This window comes from Macaca nemestrina, chromosome 13, assembly GCF_043159975.1.
Source record: "Macaca nemestrina isolate mMacNem1 chromosome 13, mMacNem.hap1, whole genome shotgun sequence".
NCBI classification, from domain to species: domain Eukaryota; kingdom Metazoa; phylum Chordata; class Mammalia; order Primates; family Cercopithecidae; genus Macaca; species Macaca nemestrina.
In genome coordinates this window covers 105,734,225-105,748,709 of record NC_092137.1, presented here as the reverse complement: position 1 = coordinate 105,748,709, position 14,485 = coordinate 105,734,225, and positions in this window count along the sequence as shown.

The window sequence follows — 14,485 nt, the reverse complement described above, 5'->3', positions numbered from 1 at the left end:
TGATGTAATTCAATTACAGAACTCGGTTATCCCTTAACTTTCTATAGCTACTTCACCACTTAATAAATTGTTTGTTTGTTTGTTCGAGACAGTGTCTCACTCTGTCACCCAGGATGGAGTGCAGTGGTATGATCTCAGCTTGCTGCAGCCTCTGCCTCCCAGGTTCAGCATTTAACATCTCAGTGACCAACATTTAACATCCTGAGGTTATACATAAGGGAATGAATAATTCCTTTATCATTCATAAAGATTTAAAGACCAGGCCTGGCACGGTGGGTCATACCTGGAATCCCAGCACTTTGGGAGGCCAAGGAGGGTGGATTACTTGAGGGCAGCAATTCAAGACCAGCCTGACCTACATGGTAAAAACCTGACTCTACTAAAAATGCAAAAATTAACCAGGCTTGGTGGTGTACGCCTGCAATCCCAACTACTCGAGAGGCTGAGCCAGGAGAATCGCTTGAACCTGGGAGGCAGAGGTTGCAGTGAGCTGAGATCCACCACTCCACTCCAGCCTGGGCAACAGAGCAAGACTCCATCTCAAAAACAAAACGAAACAAAACAAAAACCCCAGGCTGGGCATGGTGGCTCATGCCTATAATCCCAGCATTTTGGGAGGCTGAGGCGGGCGGATCACTTGAAGTCAGGACTTCGAGACTAGCCTGGCCAACATGGCGAAACCCCGTCTCTACTAAAAAATACAAAAATAAGCCAGGCATGGTTGCACATGCCCGCAGTCCCAGCTACTTGGGAGGCTGAGGCAAGAGAATCGCTTGAATCTGGGAGGAGGAGGTTGTAGTGAGCAGAGATAGCACCACTACACTCCAGCCTGGGCAACAGAGCGAGAATGTCTCAAAATAAAAAATTAGAAAAAGAAGAAGAAGAAGAAGAAAGAAAGAAGAAGAAGAAAGAAAGAAGAAGAAGAAAGAAAGAAGAAGAAGAAAGAAGAAGAAGGAGGAGAAGGAGGAGGAAGAAGAAGGAAGAAGAAGAAGAAGAAGAAAGAGGAAGAAGAAGAAAGAAGATGAAGAAGAAGATGAAGACGAAGAAGACGACGATGAAGAAGAAAGAAGATGAAGAAGACAACGAAGACAAAGACGACGACGATGACGAAGAAGAGACAAAACCAAACCAAAGAAAATGCATGACTGCTCCTCTTAATTATTTACCTAGCTCTGTTTTGTTACATATTATAGTTGTAACCCACAAGCAATAGATAAAATGTCACTAGATATAATGTTTGTGGCCGGGCACAGTAGCTCACTCCTGCAATCCCAGCACTTTGGGAGACCGAGGCAGGCGGATCACCTGAGGTCAGGAGTTCAAGACCAGCCTGGCCAACATTGTGAAACCCAGTATCTATTAAAAATACAAAAAATTAGCCAAGCGTGGTGGCACGCACCTATAACCCCAGCTACTTGGGGGGCTGAGGCAGGAGAATCACTTGAACCTGGGAGGCTGCAGTGAGCTCATTGCATTGGGCAACAAGAGTAAAATGCTGTCTCAAGGCTGGGCGCGGTGGCTCACGCCTGTAATCCCAGCACTTTGAGAGGCCAAGGCGGGCAGATCATGAGGTCAGGAGATTGAGACCATCCTGGCTAACATGGTGAAACCCTGTCTCTACTAAAACTACAAAAAAAATTAGCCAGGCGTGGTGGCGGGTGCCTGTAGTTCCAGCTACTCGGGAGGCTGAGGCAGGAGAATGGTGTGAACCCGGGAGGCAGAGCTTGCAGTGAGCCGAGATTGCACACTGCACTCCAGCCTGGGTGACAGAGCAAGACTCCATCTGAAAACAAAACAAAAACAAAAACAAACAAACAAACAAAAGTCTCCCTCAAATTCATGCTGATATCTAATTCCCAACGTGATAACTTTTGGAGGTGCGGCCTTTGGGAGGTGATGCAGTCATGAGGGTGGAGACCTCATGAATGGGATTAGTGCCCTTATAAAAGAGACCACCAGAGAGCTTCCTCTCCCCTTCCTTCCAGGACACAGTGAGAAGCCAGCTGTCTATGGACCAGAAAGCAGGCCCTCAGCACACATCGATTCTGCTGGCGTTTTGATCTTGGACTTTTCAGCCTCCCTGTGAGAAATGAGTTTCTGTTGCTTACAGGTCACCTGGTCTATAGTCCTCTGTTACAGCAGCCTGAACGAACCAAGACACCCAGGTACACATTGCCAAAAAAATTACGGCCTAGCCCACATTCTCAGAAGCTTACAGTCTTCCTTTAAGTAAAGTTACATGGGAAGACCATGCACTGTGGAGCAAAAAGGGACTGAGTTGAGACTAGCTCTCCCGCTTGTCATGCTGTGGTCTTGAGAAGCACCTGAACTCTTCGGAGCCCCTTTCTCCTCATCTGTGGAATTCGGGTAACTATGCCATTCCCCAGGCTTGCTGCCAGGAGGAGAATGAGGGGAGAGACTTGGGAGCAGCTCACATTTCTGAGGAAGTTAACTTTCTAAGGTAGCCACATGAGGCCACTTGCCTCAGTGCTCAGGAGGTGGTGGTGACAAACTGGACGGGGCAGAGAACATTTTTTCCCCCGGTGAAACAGTGGAAAATAAAGCTGGACAGACAGTGGAGGGCGCTGTCATGGAAAGCTGCAGCCAGACAGAATGGTCTGGAGTTTGTCTTGCAGGCAGCGGCAGTGGGGGAAGCCTTTGTGAAACTCATGGTTCAGCAGCTGAGTCTCGCCGCCTATGTAGGTTGGGTGCCGTGGGGTGAGACTGGAGGCTGGGACCTGAGAGGTGTCAAGGGCTGCCTGTGGACTCAGCCTGGGGCAGTGGGAGGGGCAGGGATGGAAGGCAGGCCACAGGAGTGAAAATAGGGCCCCGGTTCTAGGGCGCTGTTTCCCCTGCATCTTGCTCTCTGCCTTTCTCCTCTTGTCCTTTGGTCTCCACCCCTATCCCCACCTCCCAAATGCTTCAGAGCATAAAGGTGCTGCCCAGTCAAAATCACCCCCACAAACTCCAGGTGAACTTGGTCTGGGCAGCTTTGAGTGGGTCATGAGTGGAGGAAGGGCAGGCCCACTCTTTCCTTAGTATATGAGTGAGAAAAGTGACTGCTGGTTAGATCTCACAGGAAGCCAGAGCCACGTGGCAGCACCTGACTTCAAGTGCAGCACAGCCCGCGGGGTGAGAAGCTGACACCTCTGGGCCTGCTGAGGCAGGCTGCTCCTTCTACACCAGGTCAGGGAAATCAGGTCACCCGCCCCAACAGTCTGCCAGACGCTGGGGACTGACTGCTGCCTCTGGGACATCCACCACAAAGGATTCATGGACTCAGTGACAGGGCCAGGCACCTGGCTGAGGATCTCAAACTGGTGCGGCCCACGGGCCCATTCAATCTATAGATGGGTTTTGTGCAGCCAACACCGTCCTTCTTGTCTACCTCTTGTATATGCATTCTGGCCTTGCCCCTGAGCTTATGAATTTACCAACCCCATCTTAGCAGGGCATGAAGAAATGCAAGGCACTCCAGGAGCTGCTGATTTTGCTGGGTAAACAAAACAAGTATACAGGCAAAGAGGGCAGACGATGGCAGACCCAATGCATGGGGCAGGCATCCGCACTTCTGAGTTGAATTTAGAGAAGAGATCTTCTCTTCTCCAGAGGTGAGGTGCACACTGGGCCTGGGGGAAGTAAACCCTGGGATGAGCATGGGAGAGGGAGGTTCCCCAGTGGGGAAGGACATGAGGGCGTGGACTGGAGAAAATCTGCATAGCTGGGCCCCATTCCACAGAGGGCCCCGAGAGGTGTCTGCTGGATAAGGGAGTGAAGATGAAGGCACATGGGGAAAGTGTACAGGACTGGGTCACCCAAGACTCAGTAATCTGGAAAAGGTGGCAGAGTGGGGAGCTCTGATTTGGGAGAGGCACTGATTTGGGAGAAATCTCAAGAGGCTGTAAAGACTGATACTGTGTGGAAGTTGGATGCAAAGGACTCCAGGCTTGAAGCTTCAGAGTATGTAAGAGAGGTGCCTCTCTGGTTATTGAAGCAGGGGAATCATGAGAGGGCGGCTGCTCAGGGTGGGAGGTGAGAAGCTGAGACATTTTGGTTTAACTGTTATATTTAACAGAAGAGATGCTCACATTGAGAGCTATGGGCCAGGAGATGGAGGCTTGGTGGAAACGTGCATGTGGAGGTGGTGATTTAGGGCAGGGATGGATTCGGTGAAGCCCCGATTCGGTGAAAAGAATGTGGAGGGACAGATACTGGGGATGAGGAAGAAGGAAACTGCTGCAGAACTGGAGAGGTGGGGTGTACGCAGATGTCAGGGGAGAAGACAGTCCTAGGGAAGTGCTCTATTAGCATGATCAATTGCAGAGGTTTCAGAAAGTGCTGAGAAGAGGCTGGGGCGTCTGAAGCTAAGGGGCAATAGGAGTTTCAGCAGGGTTGCAGAAGGGGGCACTACCTTTCAGGGTGGAGGAGAGCAGGCAGAGGGGAAGGAAGGTGGACTGGTAGAGACTGCTGTCTCAGGGAGCAGGCAGTGGAAGTGATGGATATGATCAAGAGGGAAGCACAGATGTTTGGAGGCAAAAGGGAAGGAGACAGTGAGCAGGAAGTACTGAATTTGCTGAGGACAAAGGAGAAAATGACACAGAAAGAGGCAGATGAGGTGGACGGGGTAGATGGAGAGGCTAATCTTGGATTTCACAACAGGCTGCATCCCCTATCCCTCCATTGTGTGCCAGGCCTGCCAGCTTGTGCCTGGCCCCACTACCCCCCAGCCTTGGTCTTTATTCTTGTGGTTAGGTAGCATGGAAGTCAGGCAACTGGATGGACCAGGCACTCTCTGAGAATGGCCGGGATGTTCATAGCTCAGGGCTGGGATCCAGAGCACCAGCAATTATTCTTTTTCCGGTTTGCTACTGATTCTTCTTTTTTTTTTTTCTTTTTTTTGAGATGGAGTCTCGCTCTGTCGCCCAGGCTGGAGTGCAGTGGCGCGATCTCGGCTCACTGCAAGCTCCGCCTCCCGGGTTCACGCCATTCTCCTGCCTCAGCCTCCCGAGTAGCTGGGACTACAGGCGCCCACAACCGCGCCTGGCTAATTTTTTGTATTTTTAGTAGAGACGGGGTTTCACCGTGGTCTCGATCTCCTGACCTTGTGATTTGCCCGCCTCGGCCTCCCAAAGTGCTGGGATTACAGGCGTGAGCCACCGCGCCCGGCTGCTACTGATTCTTCTCTTCTTCCTCTATCATAGGGCCCATCAACGCTGGTGGCTAGAAATCATCCAGAGGGCTGTAAACATTCACGAGGCACTGAGTGGTCCCTGTTTTGGCCCAGGCAGCAGCAGACAAACGGGAAGTGAAAGTGGGTAACCACTGGAAGGTGAGGGCGAGGGCTGGTGTCATCTCCAGCGCTGTTGGCAGCGACAACTATGAGCCGGCCTTTGCCAACATGGTGAGTAACTACAGATTTAAAATTCCTAGCAGCAAAGCTGTGTCTCTTCAGGGTTTGGTTACCCACGCTGACCCCATAACAACCACCACACCAACAGCAGGGAACATCAACAAGCAAGGAGGTGACCATGAGGATGACCTTGCCGTAAAAACAACCACACATCCCACACCCCTGAGGAATGAGGCACCCACCAGCTGGGTCTTGTAGGGCTGTTCCAGAAAGCGCAGGCTGGGAGGAGGATGCAGTAAGGAAAGAGGCCAGGGTCTAAATGGAAAGGGTCATTGTGAGGGAGAGACGGCCGGGCGCGGTGGCTCAAGCCTGTAATCCCAGCACTTTGGGAGGCCGAGATGGGCGGATCACGAGGTCAGGAGATCGAGACCATCCTGGCTAACACGGTGAAACCCCGTCTCTACAAAAAATACAAAAAGCTAGCTGGGTGAGGTGGCGCGCGCCTGTAGTCCCAGCTACTTGGGAGGCTGAGGCAGGAGAATGGCGTGAACCTGGGAGGCGGAGCTTGCAGTGAGCTGAGATCCGGCCACTGCACTCCAGCCCGGGCGACACAGCGAGACTCCATCTCAAAAACAAAAAACAAAAAAAAAAAAAAAGAAAGGGAGAGACAGGCTTGTTCATCAATGACCACTACAGAGTTGGAAAGAGAAGGCAAAGAAAATGCCATACTACTGAGGATCAGTGTCCAGAGGTTTCATTCTATTGAAAGTTAGAGATGCCAAAGCTGGGGTTAATGTTGGTAACGGAGATACGGATGGGCCATGATGCCACCAGCCATGTGTAATCAGAAGGGGATTGAAAAACATCCCCAGCCTTGAAACTGACATTTTCTCTTATGTGCTGGGTGGACATTTGGCAATATCATATAAAATGAAAACATTTGCATAGCCCATGACCCAGAGAGTCCACTTGCATAAGGACATGCTTTATAATGGTCTATTCCACGGCAGATAATAAAAGAAGGCATGCAGGAAGATCTATATGCAGTGACGTGCAAAGGTATCAACAAGTTGCGGAATCCCATGGTATGATTTCATTTGATTAAAAAAAAAAAAGAAAAAAGGTATATACTACATATTATAGTAAAAATACCTTATATGTGTGTGTATATTACAAGTAATGATTATAAGTGTGTGTGGGGGGGTTAGACTAGAACGTTAGAAAGTTGAGATTCTAAGGAGGAGCACTTTTCACTTGATATTCTTCTCTATGGTATAGTTTTTACATGAGTGTTTTTTTTTTTTTTTTTTTTTTTTGATGGAGTCTCACTTTGTCTCCCATGATGGAGTGCAATGGCGTGATCTCAGCTCACTGCAACTTCCACCTCCTGGGTTAAGCGATTTTCATGCCTCAGCTTCCTGAGTAGTTGGGATTATAGGCATGCCCGGCTAATTTTGTTTTTTTGATACCGAGTTTCGCTCTTGTTACCCAGGCTGGAGTGCAATGGTGTGATCGCGGCTCACTGCAACGTCCGCCTCCCGAGTTCAAGCAATTCTCCTGCCTCAGACTCCCTGAGCAGCTGAGATTACAGGCATGCTTCACCATGTCTGGCTAATTTTTTGTATTTTTAGTAGAGACGGGGTTTCTCCATGTTGGCCAGACTGGTCTTAAACTCCTGACCTCAGGTGATCCAGCCGCCTTGGCCTCCCAAAGTGCTAGGATGACAAGCATGAGCCACTGCACCCGGCGAGCATGTATTATTTCTATAATAATTTAAAAAAATCTTGAGCTCCTCTTGCCCTAAACTATTTCCCCTATTAGTCTGGTTGTTTTAATGCACATATATTGTGAAATAATCAGAATACAAGTCTGATAAATATGAATTCTAGTGGGGACAATGGAATAGGGTATTTGCAATTGAAATCACTGCATGAAGTACTCTCTCCCTTGTCCCTTTCTTTCCCTTCTCTGGCCTGAATGTCCCATCCCTACCCCCATCCCTGTAAGTCACTCCTCTGGCTTAAATGGGAAGTTAACACAGGGTGGTAGGAAGAACAGCAGACTTGGAGTCTCTCATGCATTGCCTGCCACGGCCCCCTGTGCAGGACTCCAGGCCCTACTCTAACACTTGCTATTTGCCCAACTGTAGGCTCTCAGACCCTCATTTCCCTGTGATAGCATTAAAAAAAAAAACAACTTGCTCTGCCTACATCACACAGATGTGAAGATAAAATGAAACAATGCCTTTGAAGGTATCTGGAAACAGAAGAGAGTCCTATACATATATTTAAGGTTTTTACAAATCAGCATTAACATTTGATTTTATAACCATCATTAAAAAGGGAAAAGTAAATGGGTGGAGAGGGAGGAGTAAAAAAACAAAACAAAATGTAGAGGCAGTATTCAAGGTCACAGTTAAAAATTTCATATTCCCTGCAGGTGGTGGGTGCTGAATGGTTGAATAAATGAACAGTCCTCAAATGGATATATTTTGGGGCAATAGTAAGTTGCCCCCCAGAAGAAAATCACTTTTGGAAAATAAAACTGGGAAGAATCTGTGCAAAATGGATGAGACCAGCCACAGAAGCACTTCATCCTAAAATATGGTAAAGGTGGTATATACAAAATTAGGCCGGGAGCAGTGGGTTATAGCTGTAATCCCAGAACTTTGGGAGGCCTAGGTGGGTGGATTGCTTGAGCCCTGGCATTTGAGACCAACCTGGGCAACATGGTAAAACCCAGTCTCTACAAAAAATACAAAAATTAGCCATTCGTGGTGGCATGCAACTGTAGTACCAGGTATGGGGAGACTGAGGAAGGAGGATCACCTGAACCTGGGAGGTCAAGGCTGCAGCGAGCTCAGATTGCACCACTGTACTCCAGCCTGGGCAACAGAGTGAGGCCTTGTGACAAAAAAAAAAAAACACCAAAAACCAAAAACCAAAAAACAACAACTTGGATTGGACTGGGCAGGGTGGCTCACACCTGTAATCTGAACACCTTGGGAGGCCGAGGTGGGTGGATCACTTGAGGTCAGGAGTTTTAGACCAGCCTGGACAACATGGTTAAACCCTGTCTCTACTAAAATTACAAAAATTAGCCGGGTATGGTGGTGGGAGCCTATAGTCTCAGCTACTCAGGAGGCTGAGGTGGGAGAATTGCTTGAACCCAGGAGGCAGAGGTTGCAGTGAGCCGAGATTGCGCCACTGCACTGCAGCCTGGATGATGGAGCAAGACTCCATCGCAAAAACTAACTAACTAAATAAATAAAAACAAAATAACAAAACTGGGGGATACCCAAATCCAATCAATATTCAAATAAGTGTTTGCTAAATGCCAGGGATAGTTCTATGCATTTTACTTATTTAAGTCTCAGGCCGGGCGCGGTGGCTCACGCCTGTAATCCCAGCACTTTGGGAGGCCGAGGCGGGCGGATCACAAGGTCAGGAGATCGAGACCACGGTGAAACCCCGTCTCTACTAAAAATACAAAAAATTAGCCGGGCGCGGTTGTGGGCGCCTGTAGTCCCAGCTACTCGGGAGGCTGAGGCAGGAGAATGGCGTGAACCTGGGAGGCGGAGCTTGCAGTGAGCCGAGATCGCGCCACTGCACTCCAGCCTGGGCGACAGAGCGAGACTCCGTCTCAAAAAAAAAAAAAAAAAAAAGTCTCATAACAACCCTATTATCGCCACTTTACAGAAGAATGGGAGGCACAGAGAAGTTAAGCAATTTGCCCAACCTCATAGCACGTAAATGGTAGACGAGATTCTAATTTCTAATCTGGCCCCAGGGCCCATGTGCTAAGCTATCCCTTACCTAGAACAGTACGAATGCTTGCTCAGAGAAACAGGACTTAAAATAGAAAAAAGTGGTGTTTTTTGAACATCTGACTGAAAAGGAATGTGTTAACATGTTGTTTCTAAACTTACCAGGTAACAAGAGTCATTCTTCTTGTGATTGCTTCCCAAACTGCAGCAGGCTTATGAATCACATGGGGATCTTGTTAGAATGCAGATTCTCACTCAGCAGGTCTGGGGTGGGAAGGCTCTAGGCAGAAGGCAAGAGGGTCCCCATCATTGGAGATGGACTTCCCCACTGAAAATGAAGAAACTGGCTTCTGCTCAGAACCTCAGTCTCCCATGAGGCAGTTCCTAACAGTGGAAGCCTCTCTTTGAGTGCCCCAAACACCTGAATTTCTGGACCAGGAAAGCTGAGGTGCAGCCCCAGGCCCTCCTGCCTCCCTGAAAACTCAGCCTTTTGTGCCCAGCAAGCTCTGTGGTGGTCTTGTTGGGGAGCTTTCTCTTGCTGAACGGATCAGACGAGTGAGGGGCACTGACCCTGGAAAAGGGATGCTGGGGAGCAGGAGGCTCTGCAGCGGTGGAGTGGACTGCACAGCGAGTGGTCTGGCACAGTCTCCTGTGCTGTGGTCTGCAGAGAGAGGCAATGATAAATAAGGATGAACTGGAAGATGAGGTGTGCGGTTCATGTACAGAAGTGGCAGGTCTGTCGGGGGAAAGGAGAGATTGACTTTGCCTCCTTGGCTGTTGTATTCATGGCCCGTCCTCAGTGTGAAACTCAACGCAAGAAGGAGTTTGTGCCCCATAAAGGCATGGGCTGGTCAATCTTGTTGATCCACTAGATCCATAGCAGGCTATTTGTTGACTGAACAGACAAATGAATGAAAGGCTAGGGAAGCCATACAAAGCCAGATGCTATTACCCTCCACCTCCTCCTGGGATGACTGTGGGGATAACTCACGTCCTGCTGCCCCCTCACTTTCTCAGCCTAAAACCACACATCCTGGACTGTGCAGGCAGCAAGCTGACCCTTCCTTTTCCGCTGCAGGACCTTCATTACACACAGTTCCCAAGTTTCCAGCAAGTTGCCTTTCTTCCCCGTTTAAGAGTTGAGAAAACTGGGCCTTGGGGAAAACAAGAAGTCCCAGTTTAAGTCACCAGAGATGTCTTTCTAAAGAAGCATTCAGGATGCTGTGCTATCCAGAAGCTGGCTCCAGAGACACCTGGACCATTTCAAGCTCTAAGAACTGTGTTTCTGTTCCCTCTGTCTGGCTCCTATGCCATATCACGCCCACATGTGTGAACTCAAAGCCAAAGGGAAGAGACCAGGCCATGTGCAGCTAGGACGGAGGCATGTAAAATCTGGAGAGGGTAGACCAACCTCCCATACTCCTGTGTTGGCAGAGAAATGGACCGACCAGTTTGCCTGGCACAACCAAAACTCAGCTTTCTTGCTGTGGGATGCTGGCCTGAGACCAGTCTCAACCAGTCTCCATATCAGGGCTTGGCTGTCTGGGTGCTTGAAAGTACCCTTCCCCCACCCGATCTCAAGCGTCCCTTGGACCCTGCCAGGACAGAGCCACAGATGCCGGGGAAATGGGAAATGTCTGGACACAGAGAGGACAGCCACATCCAAAGCCGGTAGGAAAGTGGTGGTGGTGACATGTGCCCCTTGCTTGAAACATTATTTTGAACTTATTTCCCGTAGGAATTGACTACAGGTGGGTTTTGTCTTGCAAGATAGGTTTCCTTTCTTGAGAAGTCTCAAGAGAACAGTTTTCAGTAACTCTAAGACATGGTTAGACCACTGCAACAACTTTATTTCTGGAGAGAATATGTGCTCTGGCTTCCTGCCTCTTCCTACTCTGGGGAAACTGGGGCCAATCTTGAAGACTGATCTCCTAGAAATGTCCTTTTTTTATTCCGACAGGGTTTGACGCAGCTCAAAATACAGGCTGTAAAAGCAACAGAGTTAATAAAAATGAGGGGGAAAGAAGGAGGAAGTAAATGTGTTAACTTAAGTGCAAATAAGAGTTGGCGCCTAGGGCAATCATACTTGCCTCAGCACTTGCTGGCATCCTGGGAAAAGGCACTTACAATCTTGAAACTTGTCAGGTTCTTCGCAGCCTTAACTGTCGCTGCCTTCTCTGTACCTCCATTTCTCTGTCTATAAAGTAAGGGGAAAATACTTCATCCGAGATTTGAGAGCATCACCTGAGACAATGCATGCAGAGCACCTGAAACAGTGCCTGGCACACAGTAAGCATTCAACTGCATCACAGATATTATTATTATTTTGAGATGGAGTTTCGCTCATGTTGCCCAGGCTGGAGTGCAATGGCATGATCTTGGCTCACCACAACCTCCGCCTCCCGGGTTCAAGGGATTCTTCCGCCTCAGCCTCCCAAGTAGCTGGGATTATAGGCATGCGCCACCACACCCAGCTAATTTTTGTATTTTTAGTAGAGACGGGATTTCTCCATGTCGATCAGGCTGGTCTCGAACTCCCGTCCTCAAGTGATCCACCCGCCTTGGCCTCCCAAAGTGCTGGGATTACAAGCTTGAGCCACCGTGCCCAGCCACAGGTATTATTATTATCTCATTCATCTGGGGATGGGGAGGGCATTGGTGGGTGGAAAGGCGCTGGTTTTCCTTTACTGGAAGGCTCCTACCTTCTCTTCCCTGGATGCTCTTGCCCCTGCTCCCATTCAAGTCCTCACAGACGGCCTCTGAAGCCGCCTTTGTTCCTGGTCTGGCTCCAGAACGTTCCCATGCCCACTTGAGCTCCCTCTGCTTCAAGTAGACTATTTCCAGGATGCGTACTTCATGTACATTGAACAGTGACCTCAAATGCATTTCCTTGACTGTGCCTCTCTGAACTAAAAAGTGCAGAAATGGCATTATTTCCTTCTTTTGTCTGGTCTTCCGCAGGGCTAGGTTGAGATCAGGGGAGAGTACCTTTCCTAGCTCTCAGCAGCTCAACTCCACCTAATTAGTGAATGATGGACATGTCCCCAAGAAGACTCCAAACCCACCGTGCCCGGCGTGGTGTTCTGCAGCATGCCACAGGTCATCTTGTTCTGTCCTCTCTGAGGGTGAGGTTGGGGAGGGACCCTCAGCTCACAGGCTTAGTGACAGTGACTCACCAAAGATCCTGTGGGCAGTCAGGGTCTGGGCCAGACCAGTGAGCCCATTCACATGGCATGAGCCGCAACGCTTTTTCTCTTCCTCCAGCAGCAGCCTGCTTTGTGTGTCCCCTCACTATGAGCCGTGGGAGAAATCTGAAAGAGCTTGGATCAGAGGGCAGGGAGAAGAAGGTGGTCCTGACATCTGACACATACTTCATTTTAAACATGGGCTATGTATGACAGGCCTTCAGCTAGTTATTGAACAAAGAGAATAAGAGCCCTTTTAGAAGGGCTTTACATACATTCATTCATTTGGTCCTCACAACAGCACTGTGAGTTAGATGTCTCAGTCTCTCCCCTTTACAGACCAGGAAACTGAGGCAGAGAATTTATTTGCCTATGGTCACAGGAATAGTAATAGAGCAGGTGGTTTAGTCTTACAGTCTATGTGTTTAAACGCTAGACCAAACCACCGCCCTAAGATACTAGAGGGTGTTTGTGCCAGTGCCTGGATTCTAAGTGGTTAGACTCTCTTTAGGATCTCTGACCTGTTACCCCAGCATTCAGAGATAAGTTCAGAAACAATGCCATTTGTGCATGAACTGACAACTGACGGTCCTCCTACCTCCTACTTCTATTTAAAAGGCACTGTTACTTCTTTCCACAGGCAGACCCCTACCTCTCCTCCCTTAGGGGAGGATGAAGGTGTCCCAGCCAAGAAAGGTCCTGGTCTCCAAGGGCTGTACCCTACTGGTCCTGAGGCAAAGCAGTGAGGGCCCACCCCAGTTCCTCACCTCCCTTTCTACCCTTTCTGCCCAGAGGCAGAGGCATCTCAGTGTTGGAAAGATAAGGATTTCTTCCTAAAAAGGAAGGATTATACTATATCAGAGTCTGAAGATAGTTTTCATTTGCAACGCAAGGGAATTCCTTAGAATCTCTACCGTATGATTTCTCTGCAAACCCACTCCGATGGGGCTGGAGAGTGCTCTCTCACTCAGATGGATCTCTCAGGGCTTGTCCAGCAAGTGTTTGCCAACTTGAAGAGCTACCTACTATCACAGACCTATAAAAGTACACCCGTGGACAGACTGAAAACAAACACACACACACACACACACACACACACACACAACCGCACACTGGGAGAAGTTCTAGGCAATTTCCTCGCAAATAACTGCTTTGAAAATTACTGTTTTAAATGGGCAGAACACGAAGGACTTTGAACAGATCATCCTTTTTACTCAATGTTTTCATAACCTTGAAGTGAAGGTGGAGGGAACAGTACGTTTTAAGGTGCCAGGATTACACTAAGGGGTCAGTGCTCCCGGATATGAACTTTCTTTTTCAGACCGACCTTGGGACCTACAACTTTGTAAGTTGCTCATACAACTCCATCAAATGTTATAGGTAGGTCAGAGGACATTCAGGTTGTTTAATCCTCTATAAATGACTCAGGCAGCAACAATTTACAATGTCTCTGTTTCTGCTATACAGTGCCCTCCTGCTAGAGATGGCAAAAATGTGGGGAGGGCTTCACAGCATTCTAAGACGGGCATTTCTGGCTGGAATTTTGAAATCTCACTACAATCCTGACAAGAGACCACGACCTTAATCTTCCATGGCACGACTGGTTAGTCTTGATCTTAAGCCATATAATCAACCCCCAAATGTGTATTAACACATCTAAATAATGTCAAAACTACTCTATATACCACGCAGGGGGCCAGAAATCAATCTTTCCCTCAAAAGGATAAGCTTTCAGGATGCAATAACATCCCCTTCCACCCTTTTCTACATCCTAAAACAGGAATATTCACGGTAACAGCAAAGCGGAAATCAGCTTTTCCTGAACATGTACTGAATTCTAGTCACATTCATACACGTTAATTCATTTAATTCCAGCCACAGGGTAGGCAGCCACTGTTAACATTTTACAATTGTGAGAACGCAGAGATCTGGGACTTGCTCAAGGTGACACACTGCAGCAAGGAGGCAGAATTTGAATCCGAAGCAGTGTCCCTCCCCCTCGCCACAGCTGCGGCGTTACAAACACAGGTCAGTCACGGAGAAATTAATGACCCACAGCCATCCTTGCAGCTCTGCGCCATAACTGGGGAGACAAGCTGGTTCCCGTGACTCTTCAGTCTTTCTGTTTTCATCCAAGTGCATGACTGCGGGAGCAAAGCGACCACGTGAGCACCCCCCCCCCCC